Genomic DNA, 8,357 nt, shown 5'->3' with positions numbered 1-8,357 from the left:
GGAGTCCCCAAATCAGGTAAGAAACTCTGCAGCCCAGGGAGGAGAAATCTGCCTGCTTCCACCACTGCCCCTGTCCCTGGTAGAGCCCAGCTCTAGAGGTTCCCCCACTCCAAGGCAGCTGAGGACAGCTACCCGTAAAGCTGACCAGTATCTGGCATAAGATCCTTCACGCAAAGAAATTTATAAGTTCCCTTCCTCCTCAAGGGAACCAAACAACTTCTCTTTTGCCCGCTTGCATGAGACTCCAAAGTACATTATAAGGATGGGGCCCGTCTAAGCTACTGGCCTGATTTACAGAATTGGGCAGGCATGGGAGGTGGAAATGGGAAGGGAGGGATGGGAAGGGGAAAATTCTTACCTGATCCAGGGACGTAAAAACAAAATCTGTAGACTGTGCCACTTCAGCCCTGTGGATCCACCCCTGGTAGCCTGAACCCAGTGTATCAAGCCCTACTAGTTTTTTTTCTAAGATGGTTATAATCAGTTTCACATCTCCCTCCCGTCCGGTCTCCTTTCCACCCTCCCATTCCCTGAAGACTAGGCGTGTGCTCATTCTTCAGTAGGGTTTAATGTATTCTTATCCTGCAACATATTAATGGCTGACATCAATAATATACCTGGCTGAAAACAACAGTCCCTTTTTCATGCTGGCTAATTAAATCCTCCCCAATGTGGTAATCGTCAGGGATCCTGGTTTTCTCCCTTTCAAAATCCCAAATTCTCTGATTAAACCCCCCCAAATCCACATTTTTCCATGATTAAAATGAAACACCACTGTATATAGGTACCGGTTCAACACAACGTTTTATTGATATATTTAAGATTTTAAAGCAATTTGGAAGCCTACCAGTGCCTCAATCATTGTAATCAAATAAAATAAATTCTAAATACCTCTATTTTGGCATTTGATTTTGTTTTTATTATGGCAAATCAGAGCTCCCCTGTCCCCTTCTCTTGCCAAGACACGGGTCCAGCTGTGGCTGTCCTTCTGCCCATGCGTTTGCCCCTCACTCCCAAGCCACAGTCGGCTAGTCCTGCAGGTGCCCATCACTCCCAAGCCACAGCTCCATGCTGCCCTGCTGGTGCCCCCCATTCCCAACCTGCTGCCCCCAGCCCCTAGTGTGTGGGGAATGGGGTGGGTATGTGGGGAAGGGGTGTGGGCACACATGATGTGTGAAAGGGGACAGTGGGACCAGGTGATGTGTCAGGGGGTGGAGGAGCAGATGCCCCTGAGATTTCTGCACCCACAGCTCCCTTGCTGTCTCTGGATGGGAGGGGGGAGAAGGCAGGGGAGGGAGGTCTTCTGGGATTTTCTCAGCCCTGCTGGAGTAGATTGGATGCGTCCAGGTGAGGGGCTCCAAACCACTTTGGAGCAGCTTCATTTGAACCCTTGAGGGTTAATTTGTCACACAATTGGAGGGTTCTGCAGCTGTGCTCTTCTGTTTGGGCATGACTTTAGAGCGATTAAGGCGCTAATCACATAACAAATGTCATTTGTGTCCATGTCCATGCGCTGAAGATACATTCTTTGTACTGTACCACTCACAATCATATCTCCTTCTTGCTGACATGCTGGCAGGCTTGCTTATTGTAAAAAGAGACAACTGCAGCTATGTGATGGATCCTATTTATACTGCACATTAAAATGAACCTCTCCCCAGCAAAGTTGGGTCTGGGAAAAGGCCCCTTTTGCTTACAGCTCAGTTAAACAGCATTAGGATTGGCCTTGAAGAGGAAGGATAAGGAACCTAGCTCATATTTTACAGAACTGAAGCGTGAGTAACGTCTGGTTGAGAAAAAAAGGAATTTAGCCTGACCCGGGACTGAGTTTTGATATGTTTGATGCTCTTCAGCACAACCTCAGCAGGAAGGCTGCTCTTCCTAACCTGACCTCTGTTAAATGAGTAGAGGGGGAACCTCTGGGCAGACCGTGAGCTTCAGCTGATGCTTACAAATACTTCACGTGACACCACACAACTGTGCTTCTGCAGGAAACTCATTTCTCATTTTGTTTTCCCCAAGAGCTAGGGGAAATCTTTGGCATCTGGCCCAGCAAAAAGAACACGTTACTGCATGAGCAAGCTGCAATTTCACGTAACAAAGTTGGAATCAATGTATTACACTTGGGGAGACCTGACCACCTGATTATAGCTGGCGACTACTAATTTTCCAGAAGTAGTGACTCTTGGAGATACCGCAGCATCAGTCATTGCCGAGCACATTAGATCTATACCTGTATGCCATGGAATTCCCAAAACTGTACTCACTGACCTTGGACTACAGTTCAAAATTAGGGAAGTCCTAGACTGCTCTGGCTTTCAGCAGGAGACAACCAGTCCCAGATATCCTCAATCCAATGCATTATGGAAATGTATAGTTAGCAACTGAACAAACTTGGCCAAAAAAAGCAATAGATGGACAAGAAAATCTATATTTGGCACCTGCTAAACTCCTTTACAACAACCAGATAAATACTTGATTACCAGATGTGGGACAGACACAAAGGGGTTTGCAATAGTGCAGAAGAAGACTAGGAAAGATGCAATATTACAATGAAACGACAAGACCATTTCCACAGCTTAAAAACACGAATTCTAGGGGTCAGGTAAGACAGACACCACCCAGGTAAAGCCGTAGGAATCAAAGAGGAGTCACTTTGCATGTGCTTCAGGACCACAGATCAAGGGCAAATGTTAAGAAAGAATCAAAGGCAGATTGAAACACTTGACAATGAGGTTGACACAAATTGAAATAGAGGCACCTGTTGAAACAATTTACAGGATGACAAACCTAGCGATCACGGGACTCAACAGTCTAATACAGACAAGGACATGGACAAAGAGGCTCTACAAATGCCCATAGCTGGAGGGCTGCTGAAAAAGCTAAAAAGATTGCTTGACATACAGTATATTGTGTTAAGCAAATGAAGAGTTATATCAGTCTAAATTTGCATGAATTTATTAGCTTGTTATCACAGTTACCAAATTTTTAAATTGATGTACCTTAGAGTCATAGAAATACAGAAAGCACAGGGAGTCTGGCATCTGCAGAGGCAGTCTGGGAGCTGGCCTGACAGATAATTCCCATGTGGCACAATAGGAACAAACCCAGATCCTATGTGAAAACCTCTCTCTGTCAAGCCCCATTCCCCAGTAAGGAGTAATCTTCACCACACCACACCCCTCTAAAATGCTACATATTCTGGGAATCCCAACTGAAATTATACTGCAGAAGCACTGGATCTGGTATATCACAGTATTTGTGTAGGGCACTTTCTTCCAATCATCATAGCAGATTAATTGGGGAGACCCCAGAACAGCATCCAGCTCCTGCTGCACTTTCTTTGGGGAGAGACATGCCCATCTTCAGATGGAAAAAGCACATCATGTATTCGGAGTCATGGGCATAGTTTTCTGCCAGCACAGCCAGTCAGCACACACAGAAGCAAACAGCTGGGGACAGTGGAGGGACTTGCTTCAGCTGCTGGCAGCACCTGCCCAGGGAGACCAGCCCCTCATCCAGCCACCACTGGCATTACCCATGCTGGCTATACCACTGGGTCAGCCTCCATCATCTGCCGCAGTGAATGACCCAGGGAGGGGTCACGGCTGTGTCTGTGCACAGCTCTGCCTGCTTCTAGCTCTGCTCCATCTTCCCTGCCTGATTTCTTGGGCGTTCAAATCCCCTAGGGCGAAAGCCATCAGTGACAATCAGGCCACCAGTACAGGTCCCTAGGTAGCAGCGCACCTTCACTGGACAGGCGGGGGGAGCAGGAAAACATTTCCTAGGGTAGATGCAAGACAAGATGGCTAGCTTGATAAGAGGAAGATCAAGGGAGGCTAACTCCTACAGAGTGAAGAGATCAGCAGAAATCAAAGAGATAACAAGAAGCCAGGAAGTCAACTGACTTCCTCCATCCACCTGAACTGAAATGCAGCCGTCTCTGCCAGGCAGTTTGTTTTCAGCTTTCAGTGCAGAAGGAATCAATGGGGGATGCAGTTGCAGCCCAGCACTTCCCCCATTTCAGACCCACCTCCCAGCCAGCAAGTAGGTTTCTATTCACCTGTCACAACTTCAGAAACTGCATGACCAAAAAGGCTTTGTCAGCACTTTACTGGTGCCTTAGCCAAGCCTGTCTGTGCATAGAATTAGTTGCTGGGGCTGCCTCAAGTCCTATGTTCAGCTCCCTTGTTGGTCCCACAGTTCTTCCAGCAGAGTTTAGCTTCTGCTGCTACTGTGAGGGTGGCAGCAGTGTAACTTGGGCCAAGACCAGGAAGGTGCTGAGCTTTTATTTCTGGAAGAAGCCACCATTTGCTCAAGAAGTACCGGAGAGAAAGGAAGAGGCAGTTTTTCTGTATTCATATTCTTGTCCTTGGGGGCATGGACACAGCTCCTATCTGAGGTCTGGACAAGTTGCTTCTGCTGAAGGGGATAAACAGATTAGGTGAATCGTGGCTTTCCTTAACGCAGTCCTGAATTTACAAAGAATGGTCCGAGGCTCGTTTCCCTGAACAACGCGACCACAAACTACCGCAGGCACTGGCCTCGTCTGCAGTTTGCAAACCGGCAGCTCCCGCCATGCTGGGCCCCACAATGCCCCGTCTCTCTGCTCCGGGGCAGGGTCACCATCTGGGCTCCTTCTTCACTGAGTTTCCCTCGATTCCCTGCCTCTCACAGCCACTGCCCGACCCAAGTTTAGTCCTTCCCATAGCTCGTACATTCAAAGCACAGCTCTGTCACTACCTTTATCCTTGGAGAAGAGAACATGATACAGGCAGCCACTAGCACTTATTAGCTCCCAGCACTTTGAACAAAAAACCCTCAACTCAGTGGGCGCTGCTGGGCGGGGGGGCGATCCCCACTGCCCCCCACCCTACCCCATGCTGTATGGGGGGCTGTGCGCAAGCCCCCTGACTCCGGCTCGCTGTCCCAGTCCCTCCATGACTGCCTCACCCTCCCCAGCTCTGGCCCTTTAAGACCCCCCCACCCCACGATTCACCGGTTCCTGCCTGGCTGGCAGTGATCCCCACTGCCCGCCACTGCCCCACACTGTGTGAGGGGCTCTTCCATGAGCCCCCCAAAGGCCCGAGGCCACTGCAGGAGCTGGTGAGCCTGGGCTTTTCCTCTGGGGGAGCAGGCAGGGGATGGGGCCTGGCAGGGGTCCCCCCAGGGCCCCCTCCTCCAGCCCCCCTCCCCTGCCCCCTACTTACCAGCCCGGGTCCAGCTCCCTGCTGCAGCGGACGAGGACTACCCGAATCATCAAAGCTCTCCAAATCTTTTCCAAATAGATCCAGAGAGCTTTGAATCTATTTGGACCTTCTTACTGGTCCCCTGATTTGATTTGGATTCGGAGAGTCAAACAGGCACCCGAAGCATCGCACAGCCCTACTATCTACATGCTCGTTCAGAGAGCAGGCTCAAACCAGGACAAAGGTTGACTTCCTGATTTGCTTTTGATGTCCCTCGGGCTTGCATTAGAGTTGGAGTACAGGCTCCTTCAGGCAGTGGATGTGCCCTTTTTTCTTAGCGCTTAGCCCTGTAAATGAATACTCCCAGAAGGCCACACACCTGAAATCATGTTGCTGGGGCCACGTCTCCCAAATTCAGCAGCTATTGTGAGAGCCGGGTTAGAACCTGATAGGAGCTGTGACCTGTATGCACAGGTGCAGGAAGCCAAGGCAGCAGAGAGGATTGTGCAGGAGAGACTGAGCAGCAGGAAGCTCTTCTAAGTGCCATTTTGAAGAAGGAACATCAGCACAGAGCAGACACACGAAAGGCCAACCATCGCTTGTAGGTTCTCCGCACAGCACTTCCTGCTGCGAACACCTGGGATGTTTCCTCTGACGGGAAGGATCAGGGGACCCCACTGACCAGAAGCCACACAGCCCTAGCCACGGGGGTCCCATAAGCAGCAGAACTGGCGGCAGGGGGCAGGTAACAGGGGACTCCTTCCTGAGCGGGCCGAGACAACCACTGGCCACCCAAGCCTGGAATATCACTTGTGGGAGGCGGTACTGTGCGCCCAGAGCCCAAATTCAGGGTGAGAGAGAGATGGCCAAGATTCATCAAGTTACAGCACAGAAAAGAAAAGAAAGGCACGCATACAGAAGGGAGGATAACTGGTTTGGCAGTAGCAGTGCTGAGAAGGATGTGGGGGTGTGGGTGGATCACACTCAACGCATGACATTATGTTCTCCCAGAAAAGCAACTGCAATTGTGGGAGCATGAAACAAGTATCACACGCAAAATTGAGGAGGTGATTGTGCCCTTTTAGTTGAAAGCACCCCGTCACCATTTTTCAGCGTGGGGATGCTGATGCACGTGATGCTGGAGGCTGCTGGAGCACATTCATTTCCAGACTCCAGCAGACTCTATTAATTGGGTCTGCTCTGGTGAACTGGAATTAGAGAGCACCGGAGCAGCCATGTTGCACATGTATAGGCACCCCACACTCTTTAGCTAACGTGCATTAAAATGCCTTTTACTAGTACCTCACAATTTAATACGCATTACCTAAAGCACACTGATGAAGGTAAAGATGTGCCCACTGCCTGCTGACATTCACCACGCATCTAATGTTGCTAAGCTCATGAGTAGCTTACCCAAAAACAGCACAGGTTTCACCACCACCCACTTATCCATCTCATCTTACTGTTGCACTGTCTCATTTTCTGTACTGTAAACTTCACAGGGCAGATCCTGCATCATTATTACTACTAATGATCACTTAGTGCTAGAGCAGCTCCCAGAGTCTCCAACCTGATGTTCTCCTTCCCTGGATACTGTATAAGGAGCTTGGTGAACTTTTAATGGTAAAGCTACCCAGTGAAATTGGTTCAAACTAGTTAGAGAATAAGTTTATGGATATTAGGATCAGTTCATTAGTTGTTCACTGTAAGGAGCAGAGCTGAATTTAGCCATTTTTTATTCAAAATTAATACAGTTGTTGCAAATGTTGCATTGCAATGATTTTGAAAAGGAGAGCTGTGTTAGTTTCAGAACAAAGGTTGGCAAAGATTGAAATGTTTTATTTTCTTTCAGAAAAAATGAAAGAAAATATTCTGTTGCAATGTAGTTTGACCTGAACTGAACTAGTGTATTTTTGCCGATACAATGTGCACCTTTCCCCCCACCAAAATTCAGCTGCTGGAAATTGGAGCGCACACTATAATCAAGGACATACGGTAACCACAGTGTCTCCCACTTCAGCCTCCGCCAGGGGAAAGCAACATGAAGCTGCACATGCTGCAGTCAGGGCTCTGCTTACTGCTGGCTGTGGACACTTTCTCACTTCCTCCCCCCACTTCCAATCCCTCTGCAGAGGCTCTCAAGGAAACAACTTTTTTTCTTCTTTTTGCCTTTCAGAAATGAGGTGCATATTTCATTCAGGGGCATGGTAGATGTGAGACAATACAGTGCATCAGGTTGTTGAGGTGACTCAAACTATTTCGGTGGCTAAAATGTATTTCTTGATTGTGGTTTCCTGCCTCCTGGAAGATGTAATTCAGGTTTCTGAGGTCCAGATTTTCCCTGATGAGCCAGACCCTGCCAAGCTATGTATCCCATGCTGCACTGCAGCATCATGGCTACTAGGGGTATGCAAAACGGGCCATATTCAACGTAGCTTTGGATATGGCCCGAATCGGGGACAGTGATTCAATTTGTTGATTCGGATCACTGTCCCTGATTCGATTCGACCAAATCCGAATCTGAAGATTCGATGCCGATTCGATGAATCAGCAATTCAGCCACAGACACAGCTTTAAATGTTTTTTCTACATAACTCAGGTAAGCAGCGCGGCTCGTGATCGCTGTGATGCTGGTGCGCATGAAGCGTCCCACAGAAGTGTGCTCCCCCTAACGTGCTTAGCAGCAAACCCGAAAGTGGACTGGAAATACTTCTGGTCCGCTTCTGGCCCACTGGGGAGCATGCTGCCCCCTTCCCCATGCCTCCCTGGCTCAGCGACTGGCCACAGGGGGACCCCAGGTGCCCCCCCAGACCCAGGATGCACCAGTCACTGAGGCAGGGGGACGCGGGGGGGAGCCCTGTGTGCTCTCTGGTGGACCCAGAACTGAACCCCTTCTGGGTCTGCTGCTGAGCATGCTGGGGAGCCCCCGGTGCTCCTGCGGGACACTCCACAGCATCATAGCGTTCACAAGCCGCCTGCTACCTTGAGGTATGTAGAAAAAACATTTAAAGCTGTGTCTATGTCTGAATCTCCAAATCATTCCAAATCAATTTGGAGGGCTCTGATTCAATTGGGAGATTAAAGGGTCCTTTGATTCGTTTCGGGGATTCGGCCACTGAATCAGGCCAAGTCTCCGCTGAATCGAATCAAGGACCGAAGCTTCGCACA

This window comes from Crocodylus siamensis, chromosome 6 (assembly GCF_052110815.1).
Source record: "Crocodylus siamensis isolate JL-2025a chromosome 6, ASM5211081v1, whole genome shotgun sequence".
NCBI classification, from domain to species: Eukaryota; Metazoa; Chordata; order Crocodylia; family Crocodylidae; genus Crocodylus; species Crocodylus siamensis.
This window is presented reverse-complemented; position numbering follows the sequence as displayed.